This window comes from Solenopsis invicta, chromosome 2, assembly GCF_016802725.1.
Source record: "Solenopsis invicta isolate M01_SB chromosome 2, UNIL_Sinv_3.0, whole genome shotgun sequence".
In the NCBI taxonomy this organism is placed as follows: Eukaryota; Metazoa; Arthropoda; class Insecta; order Hymenoptera; family Formicidae; genus Solenopsis; species Solenopsis invicta.
The window spans coordinates 25,798,425-25,811,494 of record NC_052665.1 but is presented as its reverse complement, the minus strand read 5'-3'; the positions used below and the strand labels follow the sequence as shown (position 1 = coordinate 25,811,494).

At 41.6% G+C, this 13,070-nt stretch overlaps 1 protein-coding gene across 4 annotated transcripts in view; it reads left to right on the top strand.

The window, feature by feature from the left end:
• Positions 1-13,070, top strand: part of LOC105201122 (phospholipase DDHD1) — a 164,789-nt gene that overhangs the window by 138,453 nt on the left and 13,266 nt on the right. Inside the window, exons 10-11 of one of the 4 annotated variants that reach the window (XR_005574190.1) lie at positions 614-1,240; positions 1,381-3,746. The exons of the other annotated variants lie outside the window; for them this stretch is intronic. The gene's annotated coding sequence lies outside the window, so the exon portion shown is untranslated. Of the gene's footprint in view, positions 1-613; positions 1,241-1,380; positions 3,747-13,070 lie in introns of those variants that run through there. 4 annotated transcript variants of the gene reach the window in all.

Here is a 13,070-nt window from a genome sequence, read left to right as displayed (position 1 = left end):
AGATCGCAATGGTGCGCGCCGAGAGATCTCGTCACCGGAGATCTTATGCACAAATTCTCACCACGCGTGCGATCGCGAAGAACGTGTTTATAAAAGTCACTATTGTTCGATTCTCGCCAAACGAAGAATCTTTAGGGTGATTTTACATGGAGCGCGGAAACGCAGAAACGCGAGAGACAAAAATAATTAGATTTACTAAGATTCCCGCATTTCCGCGCGTTCTGTTCCGTCTGTTTTGGATGCCTTGTATTACATGAAGCATATTTTGAGCGGAAAAGCGGAACGGGGAATTATAAATTATTAATTTTTAACGGTGTTAATTAATTCAAATGATTGTATTCAATAAATAAGCTGAAAAGGTAAGTATATTATTAAAAATTGTAATGAATTAAGTGAATATTATTTTAAAAAACAAGTACAAATGTCTAGTTTTTACTATTCCGTTCCGCTTTTCCGCGCAAATCGTGCTCCATGTAATACAAGGAGGAAAAATTTGCGGAACGAACACTATAATCTTGTCAATGCGGCTCCAACGGCTGTAATATTTTATCCGAAGCCGATTGAAGAAGAAAGTATATTTCTACATACTCCAATTATTTTTATGTTTTAATAGTGTATATAATATGGATCCAAACATCATGTTGATGATTATTATGAAATATCTCATGCAAGCAAGGGATGAACCGATAAGATATGCAGAGATAACTAAGAAAAAGTTATTTACACGTTTTATTTGTACTTGCGTTACAAAAAATTACAAAAAACAAGAAAGGACCGTAGTATATGAGTACGATCTATTTTTGCTGAGAGAAGAATTCTGCAAGGTGACAGCGATAATTTACTTGTGGAAATGCGATTAACAAATTCATAAAAATATTTCAACTACTTTCAAATGTCACCAACAATCTTTAACGAGTTATTGAATATTGTTGGACCACTGATCGAGAAACAAAATGTTGTTCGAAATTCAATACCAGCCAGAACAAGATTAGAAGTGACTGTACGATGGTTAGCATCTGGTGACAGCATGACATCGATATCATATGCTTATCGCATTGCCCAATGTACGCTATCCCAAATTATTCCGGAAACTTGTGAAGCAATTTGGATCTCCCTAAAAGATAAAGTTATAATTGATCCAACTGAAGAAAATTGGAGTACGATTGCAAGAGACTTTGAGACAATATGCCAATTTCCAAACTGCATAGGCGCTATCGATGGGAAGCATGTCATAATTCAGGTATGGATATTATGAATTTATTAATGTTAATTCAGATTCAATATATTACATATTTATAATACAATAATGTATATTTGGAATGAATATATTTGGAGTAAAGTTTGGAATGTGTTTATCACAATAATGATTTTCAATTGCAGGCACTTCCTCGTAGTGGTTCGAGCTACCACAATTATAAAGGAAATTTTAGCATAAACTTGCTTGCTGTAAGTGATGCTAAGAACCGCTTCACTGTCGATATTGGAGCTGAAGGAAGGCAAAGCGACGGAGGTGTTTTTGAAAACAGCGGATTGCCGCATTTACTTGCGACGAATACTCTTCATGTTCCTCCAGCTACACGTCTAAATAGTATAGATTTTGATTTTCCATACGTTTTAGTGGGAGATGAGGCCTTTCCTCTGAGCATATATATGATGCGACCATACCCTTGAAGTCGACAGTTAAATATGAGCAAAAAAATTTTTAACTATCGTCTAAGTCGAGCAAGAAGAACAGTTGAATGTACTTTCGGAATTATGGTTGCAAGATGGAGAATATATCGTCAATCTATTATTGCAGGCATATCTACTGCCATGAAAGCTGTACAGGCAACGGTTATCTTAAATAATTTTATTATAAATAAAGAACTGGACTTACTACTTGCAGAAAGAAGGTGCTGTATTATACAAGAAGAGGAACGCAATTTTCTGGTTACAAGTAATGGGCTTATAGTTGTAAATAATAGAAACTCTTCGCGAAAATCTGCAGCAGTAAAAATTCAAGACAACTTGGCTCATTATTTCGAGCATATCAATCCTTTACCGTGGCAGTGAGAAAAAGTTTTAACTAACAACTTTTAAACATTATGTACTTTCAATTTAACGCGTTGTAATTGTAATTAAAATCTTGTATATTATAATTGGAAAAAATTTTTTACGATATATTTGTACGTAGTTTGTTTAACGATATTCTCCTAAAATTTAATAGTGTAGAACTTTGCACAACAATGTAACAAATTGAATGAAAAAATCTATTTTATTTTTTGTAACACAATATTTTATAATATACTTCTATAATATCACTCTTATAATATCAGTCTTTTTAATATAATACTATAAAATATATCAAATAAAAAATTTATATAAAAAAAGACGTTTCTATTGCACGTTCTGCCTCTCCAGCAACACGGCATCCTCATTTTTTATAGCCATATCCGTGAGTCTTCTTTGCAAGTTTCTGCGTCGTATGTATGGCAGTCTGCGTAGAATATCGCCAAGTTGATCCAAAAAACTGTCAGTTACATCATGTTTCTGTTTCGATGTTTTGTCTAGCATACTCAAAAATTTATTTTCGATATCAGCTTGCCTTTGCACATCTGTAATTAATAATATATGATGAATACCTAAAAAAACAAAACCAAGAGAAAGTTGCTTCTTACTTTTATCGATTTTCTGCTTTTTTGAGCCTTGTGACGAACAGGACGATCTTCTTAATGATTATGATAATAAATGAATGATGGATGCAGAATCATCCAGTATGGAATTATCATCGGTAAAGTTGTCTGCAGTCATGTCCACTTGCATACCATCCATGTCAGTGTTGGATGAATTTGATTGCAAAAGGGATTGGATAGAGCTGACGCTTCTGAAACCAAAACAGTTTTACAAATTATTAAATCCAATTGCACACAATTTAAAATCTCAAATAAAAAACTTATAAAACGTATAAATACTTACGGTGTTGCCTTTTCCGTATCATCGAGAAACCTCATTTGCTCGTAATAAGCAAAAGAACTTTTTATTGGATGACCGGATTCCGCTCCCCTTTCATATATGAATCTCGAAGATGTTTCCATCTTTGTTTTGCAGCTTCCATAGACAAGGATCCTATGATTGTACACAGAATCCTTTGTTTATTTTTACAGGCCAATAATATATTTTTTATAAATAATTAAAGAATGATCATACCATCAAATACGTTTGCAATCTCTTGCCATAAACTATCCTTTTTCAATTTGGTTCTTTCTTTGACCGGAATAGAATGGTCCCATAAAGCCTTTCGTATTCGAATCAACTCAATAAGTAGCTCATCTTGTATGAGTGTAGATTCTGCGGTAGACTGTACAGCTCTTTCCGAATGTCTTGGTCCTTTAAAATAAATAAACAATAACTTAAATTAGCGCGAAATAATTTAACTGATCGTTCTGATAGATCAGTAATATACAAGTCCTACAACCTCATGTACAAAATATACATTGTTAAAATTACATATTATTATGTACTTGTGATTAATAATAATAATACATTTGACTAATTATATCATTTTGCAAAGTTATTATGTCTCATTTAAAAAGTGTGCACAAAGCATCAAATGTAAAAAAATATCATCTGGATCTGCCTACTCAGCTATTTATATTGATAATGGACAAATCTGGTAAATATTTTAGCCATTATGTCGCTGAAATGTTGTTAGCACAATGCCTTGGTGATGACATAATGGCCAAAATGTTTATCAGAAATTTAACAAATAAAATTTATGACGAATAAAACTTAATTCTCAAGAACTACTCTACAAGTATAAATAAATAAATATAATAGCCTTTTATGTAAGTATGATTATTCAAGAGAACATACTTATAGTAGCCACGGAATTTGTATCGACATTTATCATGTCTATATTTTCTCTGTATGCAGAGAAACAGTTGTGATCTAAAATTGTTCCACTCGACGACACTTGCAGAACGTCTTCGCAATAATCACATTTTGTTGCCTGTGAACAAAAATACAATCATTTTATTAATTCAGACATAGAGTACCAATCGCTAATGGATTATTAATTTAAATATTTGTGCTGTTCGACTTTATTATAATTTTTATTATTTTATTACTGAAGATGATCAATTTTGAGATCGAAAACGTATGTCGAACGTGTAATCATGCAAACTTTACGTAAATTGACGTGAATTTGTATAATTATTATTAGCATAACGATCTTGCACGGCTCATTAGCCCTTTTAATATTGTAATGATTTTTAAGCTTACGTATCTGTAATTATATAATATTAAATTTTGATTTTACAATTGTTTATAATTATTATATTTTACATAAAGTAAGCAATTCTTTTTACAAAAAGAAACGTACTTGATTCATAAACAAAATCTAAAATTTTAGGTTAGGTTTTACACGTTAATTATATCTATATCGAAAGAAGTGTAGACATTACACAGATTTTTCTGTCAAAATAATAAAGCTATTATATTTATTATTAACAATTATTTAAATTATACTTACAGGGCTGTCCATTTTAGAAACTCGAATTTTTATTTTGCACGTGCACACACTGATTCCGCTTTTCCGCTCAAACACGCGGGAAGAAACGACAGAATAGCAGAAACGCGGATCTAGTTATTTCCGCGTTTCCGCGCTCCATGTAAAATCACCCTTAGAGCGACAGCGGCTCGAGCGCGTTCGCCGCCGCGTTGCTGCGTGATCACGCTGTCGACGTGTAACGCCTTCGAACGACGGCGGACGCGAGTTGGTTCGGAGCACAGTTTGCTCCGGCTTCTCCTTCACTCGCAAAATCGCACTTTCAATGGAATAGGACACTAAACAATTACTCGCGTAAGCACTGCTTTGCGATTACGATTTTAGAGGACCGACGAGTGATCGGATACTTGCGCACGGCCAAGATGCGTGGTGTTGTTCAGACAGCTCGAAGAAAAAGAAGGAAGACGAAGCCGGAAACGAACAACTCGCGTCGCTATATCCGCGCAGAAAACGGGAATCGCGAGCGCTCCCTTCCCGGATATCCTTAGCACCGCGGTGATTTATTGAATGATTTATCGATTTCGCGATAAGATAATTTCGGGGAGGTGGCGCCATCTCGCGATTTAAGCAAGGCGCGCAAAGAATGCGACCGTACGTCTCGGTTTCATTTTCCGTTTCGAAATATGCCGTTCCAAAGGTGTCTAAACCGCATCGTGGCGGAGAAAAACGTGAGAGCAAGAGCTCAGTTCTTTAAAGAAGAAAGGGCATCTTTTATAATGATAAGTTACGGGAACTGGTTTGACCTGACGCATATATTCCCTAAAATCGTTGATAAAGATCTGAGGATCTGGAGTAAAATCTTCCTGGAGGAAAAATTCTCCGGGCACTCTAAGCGTGGTGCCGTATAAAAATTCGGCTGGAGAAGCCTGAGTATCTAATTAAATGTGAGTTCGCAGACCAAGAAGAATGGTTGGAAGAGTGTTAACCCAATTTTCCGAATTATGACACATTAACGCTGCTTTCAAAGAGCGATGCCACCGCTCGATTATACCATTCGATTGCGGGTGGTGTGAGGTCGTACGAATGCGTTTGCAACCAATAAAAGATAATAACGCTGTGAAAAGCTGAGACTCAAATTGAGCTCCTTGGTCGGTAGTTAGAATTTTTGAAGAACTGAACCGAACGATCCAATGATCATAAAAAGTTTTGGCAATTGTATCGGCCGTGATATCGCTAATTGGAATAGCTTTGGGCGAACGAAAAAATCTATCTATAAGAGTAAGACAATATCTATAGCCATTAACCAGAGGTAAAGGACCAATAATATCTAAATGAACATGCTCAAAGCGTCCGTCGGGAGCGACGAAAGGAGCAGGAATTTGTTTGACATGATGCGAAATTTTAGACTTTTAACAGTCTATGCATTTATGTGCCCACTTAGTGACGTCACGATGTAGGTTAGGCCAGATGTATCGCTGACGTATAATGTGGTCTGTGACCTTAGCATTCGAATGGTTGTCGCAAGATTGTGGAAGAGTTCAAAAACTTGTCTTTTAAGAGATTCTGGAATATACGGACGAATGGAATCTCCGGACAGTTCGCAGTAGAGCTCTGTGTTAGGATCACCCCAGATAAATTTCTTTAGTTTGAGGAAAGACGTATCAGACGCTAATAAATTTTTAAGCTCGTCATCCTCCTTTTGCCGTAAAAAAAGATAAAGGTTTCCACGTATTGTTACATTTTTGCTCGAAGACCGCCCCCATCGCGAAGTCGCTCACTGAGGCGTTGGTCACTAATCGAGTCTCGAAATTAGCGGACGAATGCGCTAGGAAAGCTGCGTTAGCCAGTTGTGATTTAATTGAAACGAACGCATTTTCAGCATCAGGAGTCCATGTTATCTCGCGTTTATCATTCTTACGCGAATCCTTAAGGTAAACGTGAAGTGGAGCTTGGACGTGCGCTGCTTGAGGTAAGCTACGTCTATAAAAATTTAACGCACCTAAAAATCGCCGAAGTTTGACTATGGTACGTGGTTTCGGTAGGTTTTGAATGGCGGCTACTTAGATATCGGCTTAATGCCATCGTGGCTAACCGTGTGTCCTGAGAAAGTTACTTGATGCGCGCCTAGAATACATTTAGAAAAATTTAAAAATAACCCGTATTCTTTTAACCTTTGAAACACCGTGCAAAGATGATTCTTATGCTCTTCCTCGGATGAAGAAGCAATAAGAATATCATCGATATACACGTAAACGAAATCTAAGTCTTTAGAGCGCGATTAATGTAACGCTGGAAAGACTGGGCTGCGTTACGCAAGCCAAATGTCATGAAGACAAATTCGAATAACCCGAATGGGGTAATGACGGCCATCTTAGGCACCTCTTCTTTAGCCACCGGTATTTAGTGGTATGCTTTATAAAGGTCAAGGACCGAAAAGACCGTTTTACCTGCTAGATTTGCGGAGAAATCATGGAGGTAGAGGATCGGATATTTATCGGGCACGGTTATAGAATTTAATCTGCGATAATCGCCACAAATGCGCCATTCCCCGTTTTTTTACAAACTAAATGAATTGGTGAAACCCAAGGGCTATTGGAAGGCCTATAAATGCCTAGCTCCACAAGGCGCTTGAATTCCGCTTTTGCCGTTGCCAGTTTATCTGACGCCAAACGTCGAGGACGTTCTGCGACGGGAGGATCAGTAGTCAGAATGTGATGTTCCACATCGCGAATTCCGGAAGGAACTAATTGACTAACTCCCGTAATTTCCGGAAATTCCAGAAGGATGCTTGCGTAAGCAGAGTCACGGTTAACTGTAGAGATTCTAGTAACTGGTACGGAACATATTTTGCCTGTAGAAAAGAGCTTGGTGCTTGTATCAATAAGTCGGCACTTGTGTAAATCTACCAAGAGTTGATAATGTTTAAGACAATCTGCACCGATGATCGCATGAGGTACCGCGGCGATGCAAAAATTCCATGTGATGGGTCGTCGAAGACCAAGATTTAACGTAAGGCGACGTTTGCCGTAAGTGTTTATAAAGGAATTATTAGCCGCAAACAGTTTAAGATCCGACGGGTTTTTTCTATCGGAAAGCGACGCAGGAAAAAGCGATATTTCCGCGCCTGTGTCAATAAGAAATTGACGACCTGTAACGCGATCGTAAACGTTGAGACGGTTTTCGTTTGCCCCGTCTTCTGTGACTGTCTCCATGCAAGGAGAGGGCTTTAGTTTTCCGGCTTTTCCGGTTTATCTTGCCACGTACATGGCTTGCGACAGGATGTCGCTTTCGCACCGTATTTCTTATGAATAAAACAAAGGCCTGACTTTTTTGCGTCTTACGCACGCGCGGGAGAACGACCTCGAGACGAAGATCGGTTACGCCGCGACTTGAAAACTTTTTTATTAAGGGCCGCGAGCTGTTTCGTTATCAGCTTTAATTGTTTTTCCACGCCGGACGAAGATGTGGTGTTTTCCGTTAATCATTAACGGAAGCGACCAATGGTGCTATTGACGTACTAGGACTACTAGTTTCTGAAATTCTATCAACGATTTCCGCAAGCTTTTGCAAGTCTGGCTCATTAATCGCGGCTAAAATTGCCTTATGAGAATCAGGCAATTGTTCAATGAATAAAGATTTGAGAACTGCTGGACTGCACTGTCCATTATTAAGGTTTTTCATGTGATTCAGAAGATGTGACAGTTTCTGATCACCAAGTATTTGGCCTTTAAGGAGGCTGCGCAAACAAGATTCGGACGACATTGCATATACCGAGAGGATACGCTCTTTGAGGCGCTCAAATAAATTGTCGGGCGACGGGTCCGCCTTTAACAAATCGACGATATGTGCAACAACTTTGGTGCTAACACCGGTTAATAAATAATCCGCTTTCGTCCGATCTACAGTAATTCCTGCCACGCGCAAGGATGCTTTGACTTGTAAAAACCATGCTTCCGGCTCGCTCTTCCAAAATGGTGGAATTTCGGGAACGCGATATGTTTCCACTCGCGGCGGATCAGACATGGCGACAGAAATGGCGGTTAGGACGCCGAGAATGAATGTGACGCCAAACGCGAATTGGCAAAAGAATACTACGATGGCACAACACAATGAACGCAATAATATATTACGCGGAAACATCGGATATGACAGGGAGCATTATCATAAAACATGCACGAAATTGCGTTGATAACGCTGGTTAGGTACAAACGTAAATGATAGAGACGTTGCTAGGCGCTATTTTCACGCGGCGGTTAGTTCGTCACGAGCGCATAAAAAGAATGTAAGATCACAAGAACGTTATGAGAATAGCGAAGGGCGGCGAAAGCAATATGACCGGAAGCATTGCGGAAAGCATACGCAATGTCTTGCATTTAATACGCGCACTAAGAATGTAACGATGTAGTGACGTTGCAATGCGATCACTTCGCGCGGGGGTTGATTTGAAATGCCGGCTACAGAAGACGCGCTGTCGCACGCCTGATATGAAAAATGAGACAGTACGTTATAGTACGAAGGTCTGGTTGTCTGCAAAGGTCCACGATAAGTCGCTGGACCGGATGAGGCTCGCCGATGAAGGAAACATCCTCGCTGGGGACGATTTTCCGATGGACGAGCTGCCTCTGCATCGAAGTAGCGGACATGGCCTCAGCCAATGGCGCGTCGTCTCTTACGATCTTGCCAAATGGCGCGGGACGTCTGTTGCTAAGGAAGATCTTGAAGATCTCGCCGTCCGCGACAAGCTATGACTGCAATGAACTGCGATGGGCTGTAGTAAGCCACGATGAGCTGCTGGACGGAATGAGGCTAGTCGATAAGTCGGGAACGACCTTAGAGAAGAAAATCCGTTGCACAGGACGTTTGTAGAAACACTATGACGGTACCGGCCTCGTCAAATAGAGAATCGTCTCTGATGGCCTCGCCCAATGGCGTGCCGCTGCATAAATGGTTATGCCGGCTGGCACGTGGTCTTGAAAAATGGACCAAAAGTCTTAACCGGACCACTAATTATTTGTTGCCATCATGCACAGGCTGCAATTTAATCTGAAACAGACGAAAAGCCGTCGTGTGTTCCCCGCCTCTGTGCGGAAGGCACGCAACGGACTTCGCGAGAATGTTCTCGATCACGCATTACGCGAACGCTGACATCACGTCGGGGTCACCAATTGTGGAGACTAGTCACAATAATTTTAATGTTCGTTAGGGCATTCGCTTAATGAGTACGCTGATTGTTAAACAACAAAACAAGTTTATTAATGAGAACCGAAATACATAATGACGCAACTTAACACTATTTAACGCGAAGGATCAACGAGAGCTGACGAGAAAGAGTGTGTAACCACATCTAACTCAGACAAGTGAGCGACGGCGCAAGCAGGCAACGAACGTGCCTGGCTTCCCTAGACTCTAACTCACTAGGCGGATAGAGGGGAGAACTAACCAGTCGCCACATTGTGCCAAAGCATCTGCCATCTAAGGAGCGTTTAGTGAACTACAAGTGCAAGTCGGTAAGTCAACTTCTACGGTAAAACGTGGGGACAACCATTATCATACACCCTGTATATTTGGCTAATGGGACGGACAATATGTACACAGTAACATATATATATGTGTATATACAGGTGTCGATGCGCTAGATCGTACAATGGTATACCGGCGCGGTTTTGCGCGGGCGCGGTCTACGGCCGGGCGGCGTGCCGTATTTCGTGACGCGGTAGGCGTGGTCCGGTCTTGCGGTACGGTCCGCGGGCTAGCCGTCGTGTCGCTGTTATTGCGGGCGGGCCGAATTCCCGCGCGGTTTGGCGGTCGCGACGAGATCGTCGCAGGCGGGTGGGACGCGCGGCACCCTGTCAAGTAACTTGACCCGGGACCCCGAACACGGCGGTCGCAATTTTTGTGGGTGTCGCAAAGTGAGGAGGGTAGCCTCCGGGCAGCAGGGGACCGGCTCGTTGACCAGGACTCCTGATTCTGAGCGGGTGTCGGCTGTCGGACGACTGTAGGCTTAGGAAGGATCGGTGTCGGAGGCAGAGTACTCTCTCGCCGCGGCCAAGCACTTTTCGACCGGTTTTCCGACTTCCGGAGCGGAGTGTCACAGACGCAGCGGATCGTTTTCGGAAAGCTGGTTGGCGACGGAGTCGTCGTTTCTAGACGTGACGGCCCTATTTATACTGAGCGACTCCGCTCGCCTCCATTATCTTTTCGGCGCTCCGCGGCGGAGTCATCGGGGTAGGGAAGACCGCGTGTCTTTCGAGTGCGCGTGCGCGCCGACTTAGCGCATGCGATGGCTCGGCGCGTCTCTTCTGGCGGTGCTTGCCGCGGTATTTCGGTGTTTTGAGTCTTAAAAATGGGTACTCGAGGTACCCCGGTTATGGCCCGGCGGTCTTTCCAGCTAATGTTCGCCGGGACGATGCTTGTTACGAGGTGCATCATCACAGAGTTCTACCATTTCTATCTATTATATCAATAGTTGTAGCCATGAAAACAATAAAAAAAAAAATTTTTTATCATCATTAAATGCATTTCACACGCTGGAATGTAACGTGCTTGCGTCACTATTGACAGTTCTCAGTCCCTAATATTACATACATTACAGTTCTATCAAAAACAATAACTAACAATAAGTTATTAATTTAATATAATTATCATATACGTACAGAGTGGTTAAATGTGATATGCTAGCCTCCCTATTGACAGTTTTGGTTTTGTAGAAGAATAAAAACATAGTTTTCAGTCCCTAATATCACTTTAACCCTTAAACATGTAAGTGGGTTTGAGAGACCCCATATGAAGTTTTGAACGCTTGCTGTGTGAAGACGAAATGAGATAAAAGGTTTGGACCAAGACGTAAAAAAAGTTAGAAATTTTTTCTTTCGATTAATATGGTTGATTAATTTGTAACGACCGTACTTCGCGCATGGGCGGTGCGGGAACGGGCGCGAAAGGTCGCCTGAGGGAATTAGACTTCGGGTTGGTGCAAAATAAAAAGCGTTTATTGAGAACAGAAGAGACGCGGCGAGACTAGCATACGTCTCGTACACATACAATCGGTGGTACGCAATATTTCCAGCGGTGTGGTTACGGAAAATACAGAGACGCGGTCGGACGGAAGTCTATCGCGTAACTTAAACTAATAACTAAAACGCGCGGACGGACTGGACGAATGAACTTCGCGGACGAAAATACGAGAAGCTATTTATAAGTTTATATACACAAAGCACCTGCTACGCGAGACACGGTTCGCGGAACGTCGTTGTGTTATTTTCCTGAAAACCAGGCGGCCTTGCTATTGTGGCCGAAACTGTCGCGAGACGCGGTTCGTGGTGCGGTAAGGCGGGGCGCGTACACATACACGGATCCGTGTGGTCAGAGTCGATTTTTCACGCGGCCCGTCGCGAGGCGATTAAGACCGCTACAGCGATCGCCGGAGGACACTACTCCACGCCAAGTGCGCTTGGTAGAGGCACAGAGCATCGTACCCCCTTACGCGAGGTAGCGTCGGTCTCAGGAGGCGGAAAGGATCGTTCTTTGTCAAATGGCTTGACAGGGCCCAAGTTTCACTTGAGCCCGTTGCGGCGAGTCGGGAAGCGGAATCGGAGTCGGAAGCGGAGTCGGTTGCGAGCCAAGTGTCTTAGCAGAGACCGAGGCGCTCGATCTCGGTAGCAACCTGGGGAAGCTTCTATTCGGCGGACCGGCCAGAAGCGGACAAGGTCTTCGCCTCCGGCGAACGTCGCCTTGTATACCCGAGAATCGAGGCGAGGGGATGTGCGACGTGTTACTGAGGAGCGGTCCGGCGGCAGCATTCCCGCCACTCGATCTTGGGTCTTTCGTTTTGGGCCACGCGCGTAGAGCGTGGCTGCGGACGACGCGGAAACGAGAGCGCGTGCGCGCGGAGATGCGAGCGCGGGAGCGATCGCTTGTTTGCTCCGTTCTCGGTTATTTTATTAGGCGCTATGCGCGATAATTGCCGTCAGGCGGATGTTCGGCCGGGCGGTTAGGCGGTCGGGGACGAGGGGGGGGGTCGGAAGGCGGTTCGTTACAAATTTTTTTTATCAACTAGGATCTAACCGCACGGCAGCAAAGTTTTGTTAGGGTCAATGCGACCCATATAGTGTGTAAGTGAAACTTTTTTGTGAATATTTTACATAAAAAAGCTGGACAAAATACGTTCGAATTACAGGTCGGTTTGCGTATGTTACTCGCATATACTCTGTCTAAAGTTAGAATATTATAAAATGCTGTAGAAGAGGAAGTTTTTCTGAAATATATCATGAAACACATCAATTTTCAATATCAGACACGATTTAATCAAAAATATCTCATATTTGCCTTCTTACATAAGTACATTTTTTTAATAGAATTGACAATGATATAATTTTTTTGAAAGTATGAATCTTTAGCTTTAAAACGCCGTTTTATAAAGTCCTTAAAAGTTTTTTGTTGCAAACATAGGTTTTTTTTTAAGTTGATTTTTAGATGCCCAAAAATCTCATATTCTCCATGTTACATAATTATATTCTTTAAAAGGAATGATTTTGTCAAATTTTATTTTGAAAGTGTGACTCTTTAGCCTTAAAACGCCGTATTT